The following is a 23,769-nucleotide window of genomic DNA, read 5'->3' on the forward strand; positions in this document are numbered from 1 at the left end:
GCAGCATTCGCTGTTGAGAAAAGCACCCCCATAGTTATGGGCTCCCTTCTGACACTGTATACTGAGCATGCTGTCTTTGCAATAATACAAAAAGCTAAAACGACCCTTACCACACAAAGAGTGTCAGGATACGAAGTCATACTGTCATTGCCGTCCTTGAAGGTTGTTAATTGTCACACTGTGAATACAGCCACGTTCCTTGCCCATCCCGTTGCCACCACTGATGATGACACTCATGATTGTGCCACATACTGCCCAGATGAGTCAGGAACAGCAAAAGAGGACCCATTACCAGACAGTACAGTCTACTTCGTTGATGGTTCTTCTACCATTGATCAAGAGACCGAGATAAGATACACAGGTTCTGCAGTAGTCAGAGCACAACAGGATAACTCCACTGACTCTCTGACATTGTACAGCAGATAGCATTACTCAGCATAAGCAGCAGAGTTAGTGGCACTGATTGCAGCACTCAAACATGGAGCTGATGAAAGAATTACTGTATACTCTGATTCTGCGTATGTCACCACAACAACACATTCCAGCATCTTGAGAGGGAAAAGGCGTGGATTTCTCAAAACAGATGGCACGCCTGTGATGCACAAACAGTTACTTGAAGAACTAATAAACTCATTGACATTGCCCACAGAAGTAGCTGTAGTAAAATGTGCTGCAAACACAAATGGGCAAGATTTTGTGTCCAGAGGAAATTCCATGGCAGACTGGGCTGCAAAAGCAGCAGCCAATAGGCCTTGACCTGTATAATCTCTATCTCCAGCACAAAATGACTGTGCCCCTATTCTGCTTGCCCAAGATGCACCCTCAACAGGGCAGGAAGGAACACAAAATACAGTTGATGACACAAGTGAGTCATCACTCTCATCGCCACTCTCAGATACACCAGACCCAACTCTTCCATACACCATCGATGATACACAGCAATATGATCTCATTGCACATTTGCACCTCAGAGAGATACAGGAAAGTGCAAAGAAGAGGGGAGTACAACAGGATGTTTCAGATTTTATTTACAGACAAACATTGACAGGGAAGCCTGTCATGCCACAGGCTCTTTTGCAAATAGCACTCACTCATTTACACCTTCCTACACATGTCCCTCGTGATATCATGTCCACAACTTTGCAGACAGAGTGGTTCATCCCCAATGCATATGAGCATATACAACTCTTTGTTCATCAATGCCTTATTTGTCAACAGTATTCCCCTAATCCAGCTATGAAAACAGTTGCCTCAACAATACCAAGGGTCCTTTTATCTCCACACTGACTATGTAGACATGATTGACAGGTGCCAGAATTACCGATACCTCATTGTAGTGGTGTGCCCTTTCTCACAGTGGATTGAAGCAGGACCATGTGCCTATTGTGACACAAAGGCTGCAGCTACCTTCCTGCTTAGTGAGGTCATATGTCGCTGGGGATTACTGGATGCCATTCGCAGTGACTCGCAGTGACAGTGGCAGCCATTTTTCAAACACCATTTTTTACATTATTGCCACAATGTTAGGAGTAAAACATAGGTTGATTTCAGCCCATCACCCCCAAATCAATGGTATTTGTGAGCGCCTCAAAAGTATGCTCAAAGCCAAGATCAGTAAGATAAATGCCAATTGGAAAGAAATGGCTATATTACCTTCCCATTGCTCTGTTTACAATTAGAAACACTCCCAGTTCTGATCATCACCCCACACCTCACCAGCTTGTCACTGACAGATCAATGAATGTGGTTGTTCTCTCCACCAGACCTAAACTAAACGCTGAACTTTCTTCTGATATTTTAAAAACAGAATTGTTTGTTCATTTATGTGCCCTAATGCGTGCTGCTAAGTTCCATTGTATTCAGATATCAAAGACAAAGAACAAGGATCCTACTTCTAATGAACTTCCGCCTATCTGCCTTGGGACACACATCTTTATAAAGGAAGCAGTCCGGAAGTGGAGAGACCTCAAATTCAACGGACACTTGCAAATGGACTTTTCATCCACAGCTGTCCGAATAGCCAAAAAGGAATGGATTCATCGAAGCCACGTGAGGATCCACCCGGCACCGTCCGAAATCTGAACATTGACCGAGAAGAGGGCATCATCTTTCCACTGACTATCCAAGAACAAGAGTATGGAGATCGTATGATGGTCTATGGACTAAGACGCAGTAACAGACCAACCCCTCACACCAAGATTTCACTGAAAAAGATATGTACAGTCGCCATTATTTTCTTTGTTATGTTTGTTGCTTCAATAGCTGTATTCTACTGGTTTACAGTGCGTTCAGATAGAGAGAGAGGTGCTACTAGCAATATTAGACCTATTGGCACCACATGAACCACAGGACACCCCATGTTCAAGACACTTCCTAGTAACAAGCAAACTGGGATAAGCACCAGCAGTAGCTATGACACCCCAGTGCCCACCTTGACACCTTCCACACCCCCTGCAGAACCCACAGAATGGGACTTTGTACTTGATATCACCTTGAATCCCCCTGTGCCACATACCCCTTAACATTCCCACCAAAATAAATGAAGTTTCGGATATAAAATGGGTTGAGAGGAAGTGCCAGTCAGATATACATCGTGTACCCAACGTAAGAAAGAACAGGCTGAGCAAATATCAGACTGGGTCAGTAATCTCCAAAACACACTTGTTTACACATTCGACAAGCACTCTATGCCTGATTTCCACTCCCAGCGCCCTAGTAAGACAGCAGAGGATAATGGGATTCACAACGTTCTATTAGACAACATTTGGTACAGGGACATGAGGAGGTTGGAAGAAAGGTCACAAATGAGTCTTGCTTTGTATGTTCACACATTCCTCACGCGGTAGGCGCAGATAAATTGCTCTTTCCCAAAGAAGTCCCACCGCCAAATGTCTCCTGCACCTGTTTCTTTGCCGCATACATGGTCAGATACAGCTCCAGTCAGCCAAAATAGATGATGCATTTGTAAACTCTACAGAGTGGGATGACCAGTATGTTACATTCACAGTTGTAACTAGCCCATTTGAGTTTGAAAGGAGAATGGAGGTTTACCGTGCTATGAAAGTGCCTGCCAAAATAATACAGGTTTGGGAATATCACTTCAAGATACTAGGATACTTCACCTTCCCAACGCCCCCATCGAAATGCCACTCACCCACACATCAACAAGTTAACCATACCAGTGACACATGCCCTTGTCAGTGGAGTCCAACTCTGCGCGTAAAAGGACAATATTTATTTCAACAGCAAGTGGAATGGCCCACATGACTTGATATGTAAGGCAGCCTCCTTAGGTAGCCCAATTGTAGGACAAGAGCATAAACACTATATCAATCTGGATATTGGGAGGGAGTGTGCTGAGATGTGGGCACAGGAAACTAGAAGATACACTTTCAATGAGGGTAAACATACAAACCAAAAAGAGCATACAAGCTAAAGTCTCCTTTCCTTTGCTTCCTAGGAAACGGAACAGTTCCTGTGGGTCAAAATACTAATTGCAGCAACACACTTTTTAATTCGGACCTTCAGTACGGCATCTCCAGCCTCATGGACATCTATTGGACCTGCGGAGAGCATATCAACCTACAGCTGCCTCCCCACTGGCAAGGACTCTGCTCTATCGTCAAGATGCATGAACTGCATCTGGTTGTTCCAGCAGCGAACTTTTCTTCGGGGGCATTATCCCTCTGTTCCAGACCAAAGCCAATATCCGCTGGCTGCAAGTCACAAGATATGAACTAATGCAGCTTGTCAACAACACCCGTGATGGGTTCAACGCCGTGAAAGAAGAACTACGACCTCTGCGACTTATGGTTCTGGAGCACAGATACGTTCTAGACCAGTTAACAGCGATGAATGGTGGTGTATGCGCCAAAGTGGGAAGACAGATGCATGAGGAGGGAGGTGCACAAGCAGACCTTTTACCTAGCTGGTTCAATTTGGACTGGATGCCTTCATGGCTGTCTGCAGTACTAACATTTATAATGCCTATCTTTCTTGTGTTACTGCTGTTGTGTTTCGGGACACAGATATTGCTGCATTGTGTTAAGAGATTCAGCTCTAGGTAGTTTGAATGAATTATGCAGACTCAGGTATGTACACAGGAATACGCAGGGAACAAGGGAACGAGGAAGAAGTAGCAATGTTAAATATAGTAGAGCTTACCATCCCTGACTCGCGCACATTACAGGTTCCTCTGGATAGTAACTACCAGGCCCAGGTGTATAGTGGCCCACCACTTCCCTCAGGGAGAGACTTGGTACATCCTTATGAGGCAATGAGTGACAAATTAGGGGGACCACATGAGGACCTAGGAGCTGCTCTTGTAGTGTAGTTCCTAGTTTCCCACTAGGCCCTGCGCATTGGAATAACATAAACAGTAGTATCGACGTGGAACTGCGGATATTCCAGGCCTCCACTGACTATGCTAAACTTAATTGGGTTGTGTTACCAACTAGCTCAGAGGTCACTGGAAACTTTCTTCTCTGCATAGGAAGTGATCAGCTTCCTTGGCACAGACAAGAGGGGATTCAGCTTTCCAACAACCATGCAACATGACAACTTTGCTCCTCAGATCAAGAGTCGATCTCTAGGGTCGTGTGAAACAATAGACATAGATTTCACTCAGTCAGTCTAGTGCAGTTTACTTTCACAGTATGTAGAGAATAGAGAGACAGGCGTTTATCAATAAAGGGTTAACATTTATTGAACAGTCTTTCTTCTCGTACAGGAGAAATGTATTGCCACAATTGCAATAACTGTTATTATAAAAAGTACGTACAGTAAGATAAGTATTGCGAAATAGAACTGTAAAAGCATTGATATGGTTTCTTAGCCATACAATGGTTTAAAAGTAATAAAACATATATACAGTCATATATACATTAGGCTAACATACTCAACTGGTGCTTCTAACTAAGCCTACCCCAGTGTGCCTGACCTAAGCCTAACACGTGAAAGGGGGAGTAAGTAAGTAGCTTAAGTTAAGTTGGTTTTGCCAAGGTTTGTTTCAAGAATTCTCATCTAAGGGTTTAGTCAACACCATACCTCTGAATAGAATGATGGAGGATTGGTATCTCCTTCAGGGGTCTCTCTCGATATCCCAGTCACCCGCGAGGGTAAACCGGAAGCGCCGGGACTGGATTTCTCTGCACGAGAAATGCAGCGGCTTCTCTCTTCAGCGCGTCGAGGAAGGAGGGGTGACAGCGTCCGCGGGCAGCTGGGCTGGATGTCTTCGCAGAGGACGGCTGCACGGCTCCTCAAGCGTACTGAACCATAGTTCGCGCTGTAGCGGCGATAATGGTAATCAGCAGCTTCACCACCACAGGATAGCAGGCTGCAGCGACAGAGTGCTAGTTTTTACCAACACGGGGTCATGCAGGCAGCTGGCATCAGCAACAGGTTCGCTCACAGCTAACAGCTCACAGCTTCGCATTGCTTAAGGCAACGTTGGTAATATTTATACCTGACAGGTGCCGGGTTTGACGCAAGTTTGCTGGACATAAGACGTCAATTAAAGATGTCACTAGGTAGTGACAGTTATCAGTTGCTCATTAGAGTTCCATTACTAATCAAAACATAGCAAGCGGGGATTTCCAGGTTTGCTAAGTTTTTATCTTGTTGAAGAACTCGGAGTGTTATCTAGGAATATCAGATAGTGACTGCTGCTCTGTCATTGCACTAATTGGTCGCAAAGGAAGTAGCAGAGAGTCATGCTGGAATGTGGCTCTGTTCGTGTGAGGCCAGAGATGACTTTTCAGAAAATCGCACTTGAACGGTTATGCCAATATAGGGAATAAATGGATTTATAGCCGAATAGGGGCATAAGGTTACAGTATCGATCAGGAACCTAGATAAGCACGCAACACCCACTCCACGTATACATGTCCATCAAAATTACTAAAACTAAGCAATTAGATGTATGTGTAACATTGCCCACCCCAAAATACATAAATGCATTCGAAATAGGCGTACTTGCAATACATGGAATTTAGGTACTGTACGTTTTTTTTAAAGCATAGTAATCATTCAAAGAATTATTGCATTTGAAATTAATGAACGATTATGCAAAAGGAATTACACATGAAGTATCTCTGACAGAAGAAATGCGAGATAAATCATCACATAAAAATGCATTGTAATAACATGTGTGCTAGAGGCTGGTGTTATGTTGTTATGTCTCTAGATGTGCTTAGAAATAGAAGTGTGAAGCTTCTGTTCTCTAAGAATAGTTTTTACGTTAAGCAAAGAAATATTCGTGCCAAAAAGAGAGGGTCAATATTTCAAAAAATTGTCCAATTCAAAGAAAAATAGATTTCCAAAGCACTTGGCAGTTTTTGTTGATCAAAACTGAAGGCCGAATTCAGAGTTCATGGGAACGCTGTGTGTCGGAAAGCTTCTCAAAAGTTATTGTTTCTCTATGGGTGAGAACATCGTATCAGACAGGCTCGCAAAGAATTGGTCTACAAAATCAGGTGATAGTTCAACCAAATTAGATAGCGCTGTAACTTGGCAGGTGTGAGAATGATTGCTGTCATCGAAGGCAGGACCAGCAATTCTCACAGAACGTTGTACCTGGATGATGTTGCTTTTGTCACTCGCTCCACTGTTACCACTTGGCTGTAGTACAGGAGTCTCCACGAATGCCGTCATCAGGATTGGTAGCCGCTGGGGACAACACAATGCGTGAGCCGTTATTGGACTTAGCAAAGTATCGACGTCCATTGGTACTGCTGATGGAAGTGAAAGACAGATGTCCAACACGCATTCATCGCCGCAAAGCATACACCGTAGCACAGGTAAAATGCAATTTTGCCATATCGGTCTGAATGAAAGGAACCAGGTCATGTTTAGATCTCTCAGCCTGGCCAATCCGAGGACGTTAGTTATCCTGTCCCTGTAGCGCATTGCTAGGATTGTCTCTTCCATTCCCATGGGAGCTATGTCTGAGCCGAGGCTTGCCATAACGTAGCAGGATGGTCAAAAATAGAATCCCTGCGATGAGTCCCAAAAATAGTGGTATACCACCAAAGATGGAGTGCACAAAATTAGGAAAGATTCCCAAAATTGCCTGGAAGGGTGTTAGCAGTCCCGTAAAGACTGTCTTAAATATGCCTGGGATGCTTGTTGCACTAGACATGTTAAGGAGTTGGCTGAACATTTCTACGAAATGCACGGGGCAATTTGTTGATAAAAGGTCATGGACTTCAGTAGCCGTCCTTGCGACTAGAAGATCATACGTCTCTTTAGATGACGTTATAGGCACTGTTGTCTGTAAAAGTACAGATTTCATTTTGCTTAATGTATCAATTCGTATAGAATAGAGATTCAGACGAGGCCAGAGGGGAGTCACTATGTCTGGAGGCCCGCTCGGGAACAATGCTTGCATGCAACATTTGACCATGGACGTTACTTGTACTAGATAACTTATTCCGGGCGCGAGGCCACAGCACCTGTGATCCGTTCTAAGAATGTAACTCCCGTTTGCGAGTTGCATAAAGAAGGGCTCTATCTGAGTTGCAGGTGTGACTAGCTGGTGGCATGAAAGGTTGTTTGAATTTCCATCACATGCTCCGTGTAAATTAATACCCTGACACAAAAGTATACCACTTAGTGAATGTTTACAGTTGTCACCACTAAGAAATACATTTTTGTCGCTGTCACTATAGCAAGAATGAGTGTATGGTAATTTCCATATAGATTTAACATATCCTTTACCCAATTGTTCATATTGGCCAGCAGGTATGTACTCAAGGCATTTATGAAATCGGAAAGTTGTTATCGGAATTGTGATAATTCCGTGTATTATCCATTCAATGACAGGACTCTCTGACATTGTCAATGGTAATCTCTCGAGTTTTTCGATGCTCAGGATTGTATAGTCTGCTCCTTTCTGTGCCAAACTGATCTGTTTATCAGTAAGGTTAAAACTGAAAAATAATGACGTTGTGTTGATTAAACGCCAAGGCACATAGCCTGAACGAAGATTTTGCAGCGTCCAGCCTAGTTCTATAATAGAGCGTAATTGAGACTGGCCATGTTGTAACATTAGCAAATCTCTGTCTATCACATCAAAGGCAGAGGATACAATATTGTCCAAAGAATATATTCTGGATGACAGAGTCATTAACCCGTTGTCTACTACAGAAAGTGATTTCTCCAAATTAATACGATCAATTTCTCGTATTTTTTCAGCAGTTTCAATTTGCTTTACTTTCCAAGCCTCGTTGTAAGCAGCATAGATACTGGTCGCTATGAAACGCTTTTGATGCTGTTTGCGTGGTCCAAGAATGAAATCGCGCAAATCAGCACCATCTTTTAATAAAGACAAGTGTTGCTTAATTTCAGCCAGTGTGGATGTAGTTAGCCATTCTAGGCAGAGTTTCCCTACACTGTATGTTGTTATAATCCCTGGATGTTGTCTCTGGGAATATCTAGGGTCTAACCTGGTCATTTTTAACCCCTGTGTTTTATTCAGGAACCTATCTTGACAGCTATTTGTGTCTGTAGGCCAGATTAACCACTTTTTCCAATCAGGATGTGTTCTGTTGAAATGTAAAATTTGTGACACGTCTAACTCAATATCAGCTGTTGCATTTTCAGGTATTGGCTTTGGTATAGACGGTGTTTTAAGGTCTTTGATCTTAGCTAGGCCAAGACAAGATATTTGGTGTACTGTGTCATTTAAAAATAACATTTGTTCTGGTATCATGCAGGTTCTAAATAGTGCTTCTATGCCTTGCACCTGCCAATCTTTTGTACCCCAAATTGGCTTCGTTTCAATATTATTTTTCCAATAATCAAAACCAAATGTAATCATTTTGTCATAAAATGCTTCTGAATATATCAATTTAGAATTTGTCAGCATTGTTTTCATTCCTGTTTTATCTAACAGTTTGTAATAAAACGTTTCTGCATCACTGGTGTTAAACCCTGAGAAGTATTTGAATTTCTCAAAAAATGCTTTAGAACTGCTTTTAGGTGGTGTAGCACAATGTTCCCATTGATTATACATAAAAACATTCCTAGGCTGTGCAGATTTATGCAAGTAATGATCCCCATAGTGGGTATAACAGAACAACTGCTCATAACTAGATGAACCTTGTAAATAATCATGATCTGTGAATCTAGCTGACATTACTAAATCAGACATCATGTCATTAATACTGTTAAAGTCCCAATCATCAGAGAATGTACTAGGAGTCACAAAGTCACTTAAGGAAACGTTTAGTTGATGAGGATACTTCAGGATTTCGACCGGACCATAGATCTCATAGTCTGTTTTCTCCCATACTACCCCACCAGGTATTGGAATTGCTGTGACATTTACTGTTGACAGTTCTCTTTTCTTCACGTGGGATGATCTGTGTGGTTTCAGGACTAGGTTGATGTTCTGACTTGCTGTGTCCATTGTAATATATTTTCCTTCAATGAATTTTCCCAAACACAGTACCATGATGAGCCAAAGCAGGAGGACAAATACACCTAGACCGAACCAGAACTCTAGCCAAGGGGAAATTAGGTAGATTTCCTTCAGTTGATGAAAGAGTTCCGTTGCTTTTTCTTTAAAAGACTTTTTTGTTTCTGGCATCACTTCGGGGTCGTTTAAATCTTCAGAGAAGTTGTCGAAGTTGATGAAATAACCAGAGGCAGTTCTGTCAATTGATGGGATTGTTCTTTCAATCTGTCTCTCGGTAGCACTTTCTGATGCCACATCATTGTAGACTGGTGTTGTTTCTTGACGAACTGTTTCAATCTGTGTTTCAAGAGGCACGAGTTCCATGGCATTATTGCATAGTCCTTCATTGTGCACTGCAGGCTGATCGAATGTGATGAGTCTTTCAGTTTGAACCTCTTGGATTGTTGCAAGTTTGGGTATTCTGTTGTTTCTTGGGAGTCCACTGGGCCTACTGTTGATTATAGGCCACATGCTTGTGGTTTTACCAGATCGATAGACACGACTCTGTTCTCCTTTTTACCAGCAAGGGGCGGTAGCACAACTGATCTTGTTCCGGTGACTGCTAAGACAGGTACTGCTTTTCTGTAAGAAGGCCCAAATTCCTTCTTAACCGCGATCTTTTCTCTGACTAGATCCCCAATCTTTGGAATCCAGACAGGCCTTGCTGGGGCTGTTGCGGGTGGTGCCTCGTCAGTGGTACTTGGCTGTTGCTTTAACTTTATGTTGCTTAATGATTTTCTTGTTTCATTCAGTTCCTGTAAAACAGCCAAACGGTCTTTTACATCAAAGTGCGTTGTTTCTTCTTGTACCACTGACATCTGACTATCGAGGTCCTGAACGTTCATTCTAATTCCGAACAATAGTTCGTATGGGCTGAAACCTTTTAGAGAATTTCTTGGCATGTTGTTAAGACTAGTCTGGACACTTATTAAATGTTTGACCCACCCAGCGCCTGAACCTAATACCTTCGCTGTTATAGATTGCTTTATGTCACGGTTTTTTCTTTCTACCACACTATTCCCTTCGGGGTGCGACGGACAAGAATACCGCAACCCAATTCCCATGCTGGCCATGGCCTCCTTATAGGCTCGAGAGCTGAAAGCAGGACCCTGGTCAGAATGGAACGTGGTAATTGCGTATGTGCCGATAAAGACTCGCAAATCTTTTATAACCGTTCTAGCGTCAGCCGAGCGCTGGGGCCACATCCATAAGAACCTCGTACAGGAATCCACTGCTACCATGATATATCTATAGTTGCCGTCCCTTTGTAGGGGACCACAGTGGTCCAGGTAAACGCATGCAAATGGTTTATCCGAGATGAGAAGGGGTGTCTGCGCTGGTCGTTTCACTGTTGATACTTTTATCCTTTGGCATATGTCGCATTCTAATACATACTTTTTAGTTTGTATTCTCAAGCGAGGCCACCAATATCTCTGTTTTAATAGTGATATTGTTGCAGAAACGCCAGCGTGTGCAGAGGCAAGCCCTTCGTGTGCCGCTTTAATTAGTCCTAGTCTGTGTTCCTTGTTTGGAATTACTCTATCCCCCACTCAAGGGATTCGAGCAAAAGGAACATTATTTGTATCCGTTAAGTACAAGTACTTTTCAGGAAAGCCTTTCGGGAGTGTTTTCTTATCATTTTTTACTGACGTACTGACAGCTTGTAGAATATCGCTGTCTATTTTTGTTTGTGACCGAGTTATCGCAGCTACGGAAGCCGTTTGCACAGCTGCCTTCGCGGCTTCATCAGCCAATGAATTCCCTGCAACGTGAACGCCATCACGTTGATGACTCAGTGTATGTATCACGTGAGTCTTTTGTAGTTCTTTCTGTAAAAGAACTACCTGTTCCCAAAGCATTTTATGCTTTATTGTGCCACCTTTTGCATCTTTGAAACCATTTTCCACCCAATTCTGCAAGTATTCATTATAAGATTGTACGCAATAAAAAGAATCGCACACTATTAGTGTGGGGAATTCGCGATCGGTATTTTCTAGCGCCATCTTAAATGCTACTAATTCAGCTCGTTGAGCCGAGCAATCTCCTAGAGATTGTGTTTTAGTGACCAATGGTCTAAATTTTCCTTTGTGCCAGCGACCTTTAACAATCGCGCACGCAGCACTGTAAGCTTGCTTACCCCCAACTGCGGGTTGTGCTGATCCGTCAGTATATATAATACTTCCGTATTCTTCGAGAGGCAGGATTTCAATTGGCAGAGGACATTCATTTTCATATTGTAAAAATTCCTGTGTTTTTAAGTTAGGATCAAATTCGTAAACTACGTCTGTTGCAGCAAGAGAATTAACCCACTGAATCCATCTCGGATGCAAAGCTTTAGCATTAGGAATGCTTGCTTTAGTTACCGCTTCTAAAGCCGGTATGGGTGTTACGATTATTATTCGTTTACCTTGTGCTAGGGGCCTTTCTTTCGCTACAGCAGTCTGAACCGCAGTTAGAATTTTCTCCGTTGAACTGAATTTTATTTCAGCCTTTGTGTACAAATGTGATTTGTAAGCTATTGGTACCTTTTCTCCCTCATTAGAGGTTAGGTATGTGAATCCGCATCTTCCTGGGATGACTCGGATTACAAGATCACGTGTGTTGTCACGTGTATCTAATTTTGTTTTTGCTAACATGTCTGTTTGCAGCGATCTCAAAATTTCTGTGTGTTTTTGAGTCCAATTGATTTGTTTTAAATTAGGTTTTATTTATTTCGTAGAGAGGTTTAACCCTCTCTGCGTAATTTAGTATGTAAGTTCTTCCGAAATTCAGAAAACCTAGTATGGATTGTAAATTCTTCAGCGTTTTTGGAGTTTGGAGTACAGCGCACTTCTCTAAGAAGTTGTCCGCTAGGCTTTTCCCTTCACTTGATAATTCGTACCCTAAAAATAGTACTGTCAGATGGGCAATTCGGGACTTTTTAAAGTTGAATTTGTAACCCTCTGCTGCGAACCCAAGTATAATGGTGTTCACTCTTTTCAAGTGAGTATCCAAGTCGTCGTCTGTGAGATAAATATCATCTACGTAAGACAATGCTTCATCATCATAGATTTGTAGTAACTCTGTTAACCTAGCTGAGAATAGTCCTGGGCTGTTCTTGAACCCCTGTGGGAGTCGACAGAATTTTTTCTGCGACCCAAATGCGGAGAAAGCGGTCAAATATCTGCTTTCTGGTGCAATGTTTTGACAAAAGAAACCATTAGATATGTCTAATGTCGTTTTGTATTTTTTCCTAACTATGTTATTCATTAGGGCTGCACTATGCGAGTTTTGTACTGCAAAAGTTTTGCAACATGTATTAAGGTGTCTGTAGTCCAAAACTAGACGATATGAATTGTCTGGCTTGGAGACAGGAAACAAAGGATTGTTCATTTGAGAGGTGCATGTTTCAATCACCCCCTGGTACTCAAGTTGATCTAAGATCTCCCTGACTTGTTTTTTAGCTTCTTGCTTTATGGGATACTGCCGTTGGGCAGTTGGTTCACTTTTTAGTTGGATTTTGTGAGGCGGTGAATCCTCATCCCATCCTACATGATTTTTATACAATGCAGGTGCCTGGGCTACTGCCCATTTCCTTGCATATGTGTATTTTTTGTGAATCGGTATGTGATTCGAGAAGGCAGGCATAATCACTTCTTCGCCACGAGGGCACTCCCTGACAAACTCCGGGGGCCAATCTTTTTCAGCTAACAGAATATCATAGCCTTTTGAGAGCTTATCCCAAAATAGACCCTTAATTTTCCTAGTCTTATCACCCTCTATACGCAATGTTATTTCGTATATTTTATGAGGCTCGCTAAGTCTGGCGTCGGCAGTTTCAACCTGAATGTATTCATTCGTGTCCACTGTCTCCAGATGACTCATCAAGATCTTGCGCGCTATACTGATTTCTGCTGCACTGTCCAACATTGTCAATGCCCACTCCCCGTTTTTCAACTGTGTCCTCAGTATTCTCGGCATGGTTGATTACTCTAATACTGGCTACCTTCTTTTTCTGAAATTGAGATTTCTTATTTTGAGCAGGTTCCTTGTCTTTGGACTTGGTGTGCTCTCCTGGGTCTGACCGTCCTCTTCTCTCCGAATTCTGTGGAAAAGATCGAGAGGGACGTGTATCCATACTTTGATATCTATCAGGTTTTTTTATATTATCCCTATTTCTAAGGTTATATATTTTCTCAGAGGGCTCCCGTTGGGGAGACTGGCGTTCTCGAGTCGGAGTTCTTTCCCTCCGTCGAGGAGACCTTCCTCTGGACTGGAAAACTTTTTCCTTGGGAGTGGATTGTTTATTTCCATCCCAGCTCTTTTTAGGAGTGTTTAAATTATTTTTAATAAATAATTTTTCTGGATTTTCGAGCAGTTGGGGCTTTACTGGTTTTCCACCCAAGCTGTCTCTACCTAATTCTTCATAGCATTTTTCTATGATTTTTGCAAGTTCAACAGGATCTTTTATATCTGTTTCCTTCAACTTCTGGCGAATCGCCACAGACGCTGCTTCTCCCTTTATGTTGGCTAATAATATAGCCGTGACCTGCTTGAAGTCTTTCAGTAATTTCATACCTAGATTTAAAGCGGGCTCTGGACCGAATTCATTTTGAATCTGTTTTAGCACTTCTGGTATTACCGCCATAGACGGAACACCGTGTGTTTTTGTGTAAATGGAAGCAAAGACTGTACCCCAAGTGTCACAGTCCTCCACGTGTGGTGCGATTCCCATAGGAAGGCAGATGGTCAAGATTCTGTGTTTCTCAATAGGGGTAGTATCAGGAAATACTGCCTCTATTTGAGTGATTTTCTGGGCTAACCAGAAAGGAATTTGTTCCCGTTTTATGGGTGTTTTACCAAGACATGACTGTATGTTCTGTGGTGTAATTTTATTTGTGTTCCCCTGATGAGGGGTCAGCTGGTGTGAATTAACAGCTGGCTGGACTGTTGCAGTCCGTATTACATATTGGACTAATTGCCTATGTATTTTTATTAATGTGTTTAGCTGTGCTAACAGCTCTTCTCTAGACATTCTTGCAATGTCAGGATGTGGTGTGTAGCTGGCTAGAACCGGCCACGTGGCTCCTGGTCTACCTAGTGGACCGAGCCTAGTTATTTGATCAGTATGTTTTAGGGCGCCATTAAACCAGAGCAGGTGCTCTTGAAATTTAAGTGGGATTTCAATCTCCTCGAAAGGAGCGTACTCTCCCGGAGGTTCCTCTATTTTGTAATAGTGAAACTCCTGTGTTATAGCGTTTACCGCTGGAAAGTTTATCCATGAATAGAATACCTCTGTCTGCCGATATTCGTGAGCCTCTATCACGAAAATTACTGTACCACCTTGAGGTGTCAGTCCGTTTTCTATAAGTTTTAAAGTTATAGATCTTCTTAACTGGACCGGGATGATAATAGCATCCGGGTCTGTGTATTCGGGACCTTGCTGAGTCGCATCTGCTGCGCCCCCAGTGGTTCCGTTATTTTCTACTGACATTGTATAAATGCAGTTTTTGCAGAGTAGGTCTCCAAGGAGACAAAGATTAGGTGCACAATATTTTGGAACACTGTATCCTTCAACGTTGAATAAACCAGAGCTTTACATAGGAATCTCTTCCTACTAAGGTCGGGCGGATTTTAACCTTTCACCCACTCCAGACGTCTATTGGAGTATTTTACGGGAGAAAGGGGTGTGAAATATGCACGACTGAGTTACTCTACAAGTCTTGCGTTAGTTTATCGCCTTACCAAACGTTTGGGCGCCATGTAGTGTAGTTCCTAGTTTCCCACTAGGCCCTGCGCATTGGAATAACATAAACAGTAGTATCGACGTGGAACTGCTTATATTCCAGGCCTCCACTGACTATGCTAAACTTAATTGGGTTGTGTTACCAACTAGCTCAGAGGTCACTGGAAACTTTCTTCTCTGCATAGGAAGTGATCAGCTTCCTTGGCACAGACAAGAAGGGATTCAGTTTTCCAACAACCGTGCAACATGACAACTTTGCTCCTCAGATCAAGAGTCGATCTCTAGGGTCGTGTGAAACAATAGACATATATTTCACTCAGTCAGTCTAGTGCAGTTTACTTTCACGAGATGTAGAGAATAGAGAGACGGGCGTGTATCAATAAAGGGTTAACATTTATTGAACAGTCTTTCTTCTCGTACAAGAGAAATGTATTGCCACAATTGCAATAACTGTTATTATAAAAAGTACGTACAGTAAGATAAGTATTGCGAAATAGAACTGTAAAAGCATTGATATGGTTTCTTAGCCATACAATGGTTTAAAAGTAATAAAACATATATACAGTCATATATACATTAGGCTAACATACTCAACTGGTGCTTCTAACTAAGCCTACCCCAGTGTGCCTGACCTAAGCCTAACACGTGAAAGGGGGAGTAAGTAAGTAGCTTAAGTTAAGTTGGTTTTGCCAAGGTTTGTTTCAAGAATTCTCATCTAAGGGTTTAGTCAACACCATACCTCTGAATAGAATGATGGAGGATTGGTATCTCCTTCAGGGGTCTCTCTCGATATCCCAGTCACCCGCGAGGGTAAACCGGAAGCGCCGGGACTGGATTTCTCTGCACGAGAAATGCAGCGGCTCTCTTCAGCGCGTCGAGAAAGGAGGGGGGACAGCGTCCGCGGGCAGCTGGAATCGGCTGGATGTCTTCGCAGAGGACGGCTGCTCGGCTCCTCAAGCGTACTGCACCATAGTTCGCGCTGTAGCGGCGATAATGGTAATCAGCAGCTTCACCACCACAGGATAGCAGGCTGCAGCGACAGAGTGCTAGTTTTTACCAACACAGGGTCATGCAGGCAGCTTGCATCAGCAACAGGCAACGAACTCGCAGCTCGTATATCTCTCATTGCTTAAGGCAACGTTGGTAATATTTATACCTGACAGGTGCCGGGTTTGACGCAAGTTTGCTGGACATAAGACGTCAATTAAAGATGTCACTAGGAAGTGACAGTTATCAGTTGCTCATTAGAGTTCCATTACTATTCAAAACATAGCAAGCGGGGATTTCCAGGTTTGCTAAGTTTTTATCTTGTTGAAGAACTCGGAGTGTTATCTAGGAATATCAGATAGTGACTGCTGCACTGTCATTGCACTAATTGGTCGCAAAGGAAGTAGCAGAGAGTCATGCTGGAATGTGGCTCTGTTCGTGTGAGGCCAGAGATGACTTTTCAGAAAATCGCACTTGAACGGTTATGCCAATATAGGGAATAAATGGATTTATAGCCGAATAGGGGCATAAGGTCACAGTATCGATCAGGAACCTAGATAAGCACGCAACAAGCTGAAGTGCCTCCCCTGCTAATCTATCAGGCCGCTGCATGGTGAAGCCTCAGCATGCAGGGACCCTCGGTGTCAGCTGAAGTGCCTCCCCTGCTAATCTATCAGGCCGCTGCATGGTGAAGCCTCAGCATGCAGGGACCCTCGGTGTCAGCTGAAGTGCCTCCCCTGCTAATCTATCAGGCCGCTGCATGGTGAAGCCTCAGCATGCAGGGACCCTCGGTGTCAGCTGAAGTGCCTCCCCTGCTAATCTATCAGGCCGCTGCATGGTGAAGCCTCAGCATGAAGGGACCCTCGGTGTCAGCTGAAGTGCCTCCCCTGCTAATCTATCAGGCCGCTGCATGGTGAAGCCTCAGCATGCAGGGACCCTCGGTGTCAGCTGAAGTGCCTCCCCTGCTAATCTATCAGGCCGCTGCATGGTGAAGCCTCAGCATGAAGGGACCCTCGGTGTCAGCTGAAGTGCCTCCCCTGCTAATCTATCAGCTGCATGGTGAAGCCTCAGCATGCAGGGACCCTCGGTGTCAGCTGAAGTGCCTCCCCTGCTAATCTTTCAGGCAGCTGCATGGTGAAGCCTCAGCATGCAGGGACCCTCGGTGTCAGCTGAAGTGCCTCCCCTGCTAATCTATCAGGCCGCTGCATGGTGAAGCCTCAGCATGCAGGGACCCTCGGTGTCAGCTGAAGTGCCTCCCCTGCTAATCTATCAGGCCGCTGCAGGGTGAAGCCTCAGCATGCAGGGACCCTCGGTGTCAGCTGAAGTGCCTCCCCTGCTAATCTATCAGGCCGCTGCGTGGTGAAGCCTCAGCATGAAGGGACCCTCGGTGTCAGCTGAAGTGCCTCCCCTGCTAATCTATCAGGCCGCTGCGTGGTGAAGTCTCAGCATGCAGGGACCCTCGGTGTCAGCTGAAGTGCCTCCCCTGCTAATCTATCAGGCCGCTGCATGGTGAAGCCTCAGCATGCAGGGACCCTCGGTGTCAGCTGAAGTGCCTCCCCTGCTAATCTATCGGGCCGCTGCATGGTGAAGCCTCAGCATGCAGGGACCCTCGGTGTCAGCTGAAGTGCCTCCCCTGCTAATCTATCGGGCCGCTGCATGGTGAAGCCTCAGCATGCAGGGACCCTCGGTGTCAGCTGAAGTGCCTCCCCTGCTAATCTATCGGGCCGCTGCATGGTGAAGCCTCAGCATGCAGGGACCCTCGGTGTCAGCTGAAGTGCCTCCCCTGCTAATCTATCGGGCCGCTGCATGGTGAAGCCTCAGCATGCAGGGACCCTCGGTGTCAGCTGAAGTGCCTCCCCTGCTAATCTATCGGGCCGCTGCATGGTGAAGCCTCAGCATGAAGGGACCCTCGGTGTCAGCTGAAGTGCCTCCCCTGCTAATCTATCGGGCCGCTGCATGGTGAAGCCTCAGCATGCAGGGACCCTCGGTGTCAGCTGAAGTGCCTCCCCTGCTAATCTATCAGGCAGCTGCATGGTGAAGCCTCAGCATGCAGGGACCCTCGGTGTCAGCTGAAGTGCCTCCCCTGCTAATCTATCAGGCCGCTGCATGGTGAAGCCTCAGCATGCAGGGACCCTCGGTGTCAGCTGAAGTGCCTCCCCTGCTAATCTTTCAGGCCGCTGCATGGTGAATCCTCAGCATGCAGGGACCCTCGGTGTCAGCTGAAGTGCCTCCCCTGCTAATCTATCGGGCCGCTGCATGGTGAAGCCTCAGCATGCAGGGACCCTCGGTGTCAGCTGAAGTGCCTCCCCTGCTAATCTATCGGGCCGCTGCATGGTGAAGCCTCAGCATGCAGGGACCCTCGGTGTCAGGTGAAGTGCCTCCCCTGCTAATCTATCGGGCCGCTGCATGGTGAAGCCTCAGCATGCAGGGACCCTCGGTGTCAGCTGAAGTGCCTCCCCTGCTAATCTATCGGGCCGCTGCATGGTGAAGCCTCAGCATGAAGGGACCCTCGGTGTCAGCTGAAGTGCCTCCCCTGCTAATCTATCGGGCCGCTGCATGGTGAAGCCTCAGCATGCAGGGACCCTCGGTGTCAGCTGAAGTGCCTCCCCTGCTAATCTATCGGGCCGCTGCATGGTGAAGCCTCAGCATGCAGGGACCCTCGGTGTCAGCTGAAGTGCCTCCCCTGCTAATCTATCGGGCCGCTGCATGGTGAAGCCTCAGCATGCAGGGACCCTCGGTGTCAGCTGAAGTGCCTCCCCTGCTAATCTATCAGGCCGCTGCATGGTGAAGGCTCAGCATGAAGGGACCCTCGGTGTCAGCTGAAGTGCCTCCCCTGCTAATCTATCAGGCCGCTGCATGGTGAAGCCTCAGCATGCAGGGACCCTCGGTGTCAGCTGAAGTGCCTCCCCTGCTAATCTATCAGGCTGCTGCATGGTGAAGTCTCAGCATGCAGGGACCCTCGGTGTCAGCTGAAGTGCCTCCCCTGCTAATCTATCAGGCCGCTGCATGGTGAAGCCTCAGCATGCAGGGACCCTCGGTGTCAGCTGAAGTGCCTCCCCTGCTAATCTATCAGGCCGCTGCATGGTGAAGCCTCAGCATGCAGGGACCCTCGGTGTCAGCTGAAGTGCCTCCCCTGCTAATCTATCAGGCCGCTGCATGGTGAAGCCTCAGCATGCAGGGACCCGCGGTGTCAGCTGAAGTGCCTCCCCTGCTAATCTATCAGGCCGCTGCATGGTGAAGCCTCGATTTACAAAAGGGGGTGGTGATGAACAGAGTGTCTGAATTGAGCAGACCACTCTTACCCAGTCCAAAGATCAGGGCTTGATCCATCACCGTTATTTATCTCACTGCCCCATCCCAGCTCAGAACCTGGCTATATGCAAATCAGTCTGTCCCTGGCCCAGTGCATCATGGGAACAGGGCAGACTAAACTACCAAGCCAATTCTTTACCAGAAAGGAGACAAGCTACCGGGGACCGGTTTCTGGCATTTCAGCCTCTTCGGCCCGGCTTGCTTGAATCCTGATGGAGCAGTGAGAAAGGGACTCATGTCTGAGTATACCCTGCCACACCTATAGTGGCCAAAATCGATTTACAAAAGGGGGTGGTGATGAACAGAGTGTCTGAATTGAGCAGACCACTCTTACCCAGTCCAAAGATCAGGGCTTGATCCATCACCGTTATTTATCTCACTGCCCCATCCCAGCTCAGAACCTGGCTATATGCAAATCAGTCTGTCCCTGGCCCAGTGCATCATGGGAACAGGGCAGACTAAACTACCAAGCCAATTCTTTACCAGAAAGGAGACAAGCTACCGGGGACCGGTTTCTGGCATTTCAGCCTCTTCGGCCCGGCTTGCTTGAATCCTGATGGAGCAGTGAGAAAGGGACTCATGTCTGAGTATACCCTGCCACACCTATAGTGGCCAAAATCGATTTACAAAAGGGGGTGGTGATGAACAGAGTGTCTGAATTGAGCAGACCACTCTTACCCAGTCCAAAGATCAGGGCTTGATCCATCACCGTTATTTATCTCACTGCCCCATCCCAGCTCAGAACCTGGCTATATGCAAATCAGTCTGTCCCTGGCCCAGTGCATCATGGGAACAGGGCAGACTAAACTACCAAGCCAATTCTTTACCAGAAAGGAGACAAGCTACCGGGGACCGGTTTCTGGCATTTCAGCCGTCTTCGGCCCGGCTTGCTTGAATCCTGATGGAGCAGTGAGAAAGGGACTCATGTCTGAGTATACCCTGCCACACCTATAGTGGCCAAAAGCGATTTAAAAAAAAGGGGGTGGTGATGAACAGAGTGTCTGATTTAAGCAGACCACTCTTACCCAGTCCAAAGATCAGGGCTTGATCCATCACCGTTATTTATCTCACTGCCCCATCCCAGCTCAGAACCTGGCTATATGCAAATCAGTCTGTCCCTGGCCCAGTGCATCATGGGAACAGGGCAGACTAAACTACCAAGCCAATTCTTCACCAGAAAGGAGACAAGCTACCGGGGACCGGTTTCTGGCATTTCAGCCGTCTTCGGCCCGGCTTTCCTCAGCATGCAGGGACCCTCGGTGTCAGCTGAAGTGCCTCCCCTGCTAATCTATCAGGCCGCTGCAGGGTGAAGCCTCAGCATGCAGGGACCCTCGGTGTCAGCTGAAGTGCCTCCCCTCCTAATCTATCAGGCCGCTGCATGGTGAAGCCTCAGCATGCAGGGACCCTCGGTGTCAGCTGAAGTGCCTCCCCTGCTAATCTATCAGGCAGCTGCATGGTGAAGCCTCAGCATGCAGGGACCCTCGGTGTCAGCTGAAGTGCCTCCCCTGCTAATCTATCAGGCCGCTGCATGGTGAAGCCTCAGCATGCAGGGACCCTCGGTGTCAGCTGAAGTGCCTCCCCTGCTAATCTATCAGGCCGCTGCATGGTGAAGCCTCAGCATGCAGGGACCCTCGGTGTCAGCTGAAGTGCCTCCCCTGCTAATCTATCAGGCCGCTGCATGGTGAAGCCTCAGCATGCAGGGACCCTCGGTGTCAGCTGAAGTGCCTCCCCTGCTAATCTATCAGGCCGCTGCATGGTGAAGCCTCAGCATGCAGGGACCCTCGGTGTCAGCTGAAGTGCCTCCCCTGCTAATCTATCAGGCCGCTGCATGGTGAAGCCTCAGCATGAAGGGACCCTCGGTGTCAGCTGAAGTGCCTCCCCTGCTAATCTATCAGGCCGCTGCATGGTGAAGCCTCAGCATGCAGGGACCCTCGGTGTCAGCTGAAGTGCCTCCCCTGCTAATCTATCAGGCCGCTGCATGGTGAAGCCTCAGCATGAAGGGACCCTCGGTGTCAGCTGAAGTGCCTCCCCTGCTAATCTATCAGGCCGCTGCATGGTGAAGCCTCAGCATGAAGGGACCCTCGGTGTCAGCTGAAGTGCCTCCCATACCAATCTATCAGGCCGCTGCATGGTGAAGCCTCAGCATGCAGGGACCCTCGGTGTCAGCTGAAGTGCCTCCCCTGCCAATCTATCAGGCCGCTGCATGGTGAAGCCTCAGCATGCAGGGACCCTCGGTGTCAGCTGAAGTGCCTCCCCTGCCAATCTATCAGGCCGCTGCATGGTGAAGCCTCAGCATGAAGGGACCCTCGGTGTCAGCTGAAGTGCCTCCCCTGCTAATCTATCAGGCCGCTGCATGGTGAAGCCTCAGCATGCAGGGACCCTCGGTGTCAGCTGAAGTGCCTCCCCTGCTAATCTATCAGGCCGCTGCATGGTGAAGCCTCAGCATGCAGGGACCCTCGGTGTCAGCTGAAGTGCCTCCCCTGCTAATCTATCAGGCCGCTGCATGGTGAAGCCTCAGCATGCAGGGACCCTCGGTGTCAGCTGAAGTGCCTCCCCTGCTAATCTATCAGGCCGCTGCATGGTGAAGCCTCAGCATGAAGGGACCCTCGGTGTCAGCTGAAGTGCCTCCCCTGCTAATCTTTCAGGCCGCTGCATGGTGAAGCCTCAGCATGCAGGGACCCTCGGTGTCAGCTGAAGTGCCTCCCCTGCTAATCTATCAGGCCGCTGCATGGTGAAGCCTCAGCATGCAGGGACCCTCGGTGTCAGCTGAAGTGCCTCCCCTGCTAATCTATCGGGCCGCTGCATGGTGAAGCCTCAGCATGCAGGGACCCTCGGTGTCAGCTGAAGTGCCTCCCCTGCTAATCTATCAGGCCGCTGCATGGTGAAGCCTCAGCATGCAGGGACCCTCGGTGTCAGCTGAAGTGCCTCCCCTGCTAATCTATCGGGCCGCTGCATGGTGAAGCCTCAGCATGCAGGGACCCTCGGTGTCAGCTGAAGTGCCTCCCCTGCTAATCTATCGGGCCGCTGCATGGTGAAGCCTCAGCATGCAGGGACCCTCGGTGTCAGCTGAAGTGCCTCCCCTGCTAATCTATCGGGCCGCTGCAGGGTGAAGCCTCAGCATGCAGGGACCCTCGGTGTCAGCTGAAGTGCCTCCCCTGCTAATCTATCAGGCCGCTGCAGGTTGAAGCCTCAGCATGCAGGGACCCTCGGTGTCAGCTGAAGTGCCTCCCCTGCTAATCTATCAGGCCGCTGCAGGGTGAAGCCTCAGCATGCAGGGACCCTCGGTGTCAGCTGAAGTGCCTCCCCTGCTAATCTATCAGGCCGCTGCAGGGTGAAGCCTCAGCATGCAGGGACCCTCGGTGTCAGCTGAAGTGCCTCCCCTGCTAATCTATCAGGCCGCTGCAGGGTGAAGCCTCAGCATGAAGGGACCCTCGGTGTCAGCTGAAGTGCCTCCCCTGCTAATCTATCAGGCCGCTGCAGGGTGAAGCCTCAGCATGCAGGGACCCTCGGTGTCAGCTGAAGTGCCTCCCCTGCTAATCTATCAGGCCGCTGCATGGTGAAGCCTCAGCATGCAGGGACCCTCGGTGTCAGCTGAAGTGCCTCCCATACCAATCTATCAGGCCGCTGCATGGTGAAGCCTCAGCATGCAGGGACCCTCGGTGTCAGCTGAAGTGCCTCCCCTGCTAATCTATCAGGCCGCTGCATGGTGAAGCCTCAGCATGAAGGGACCCTCGGTGTCAGCTGAAGTGCCTCCCCTGCTAATCTATCAGGCCGCTGCATGGTGAAGCCTCAGCATGCAGGGACCCTCGGTGTCAGCTGAAGTGCCTCCCCTGCTAATCTATCAGGCCGCTGCATGGTGAAGCCTCAGCATGCAGGGACCCTCGGTGTCAGCTGAAGTGCCTCCCCTGCTAATCTATCAGGCCGCTGCATGGTGAAGCCTCAGCATGCAGGGACCCTCGGTGTCAGCTGAAGTGCCTCCCCTGCTAATCTATCAGGCCGCTGCATGGTGAAGCCTCAGCATGCAGGGACCCTCGGTGTCAGCTGAAGTGCCTCCCCTGCTAATCTATCAGGCCGCTGCATGGTGAAGCCTCAGCATGCAGGGCCCCTCGGTGTCAGCTGAAGTGCCTCCCCTGCTAATCTATCAGGCCGCTGCATGGTGAAGCCTCAGCATGAAGGGACCCTCGGTGTCAGCTGAAGTGCCTCCCCTGCTAATCTATCAGGCCGCTGCATGGTGAAGCCTCAGCATGCAGGGACCCTCGGTGTCAGCTGAAGTGCCTCCCCTGCTAAT

At 47.3% G+C, this 23,769-nt stretch overlaps 1 pseudogene; it reads right to left on the reverse strand.

Annotated features, from left to right (window-relative positions):
• Positions 1-428: 428 nt before the first annotated feature.
• The window catches only part of LOC144804883 (uncharacterized), a 44,490-nt pseudogene continuing 21,149 nt past the window's right edge, over positions 429-23,769 (reverse strand).

The sequence above is a fragment of the Lissotriton helveticus genome, chromosome 1_2 (genome assembly GCF_964261635.1).
Source record: "Lissotriton helveticus chromosome 1_2, aLisHel1.1, whole genome shotgun sequence".
Lineage (NCBI taxonomy): Eukaryota > Metazoa > Chordata > Amphibia > Caudata > Salamandridae > Lissotriton > Lissotriton helveticus.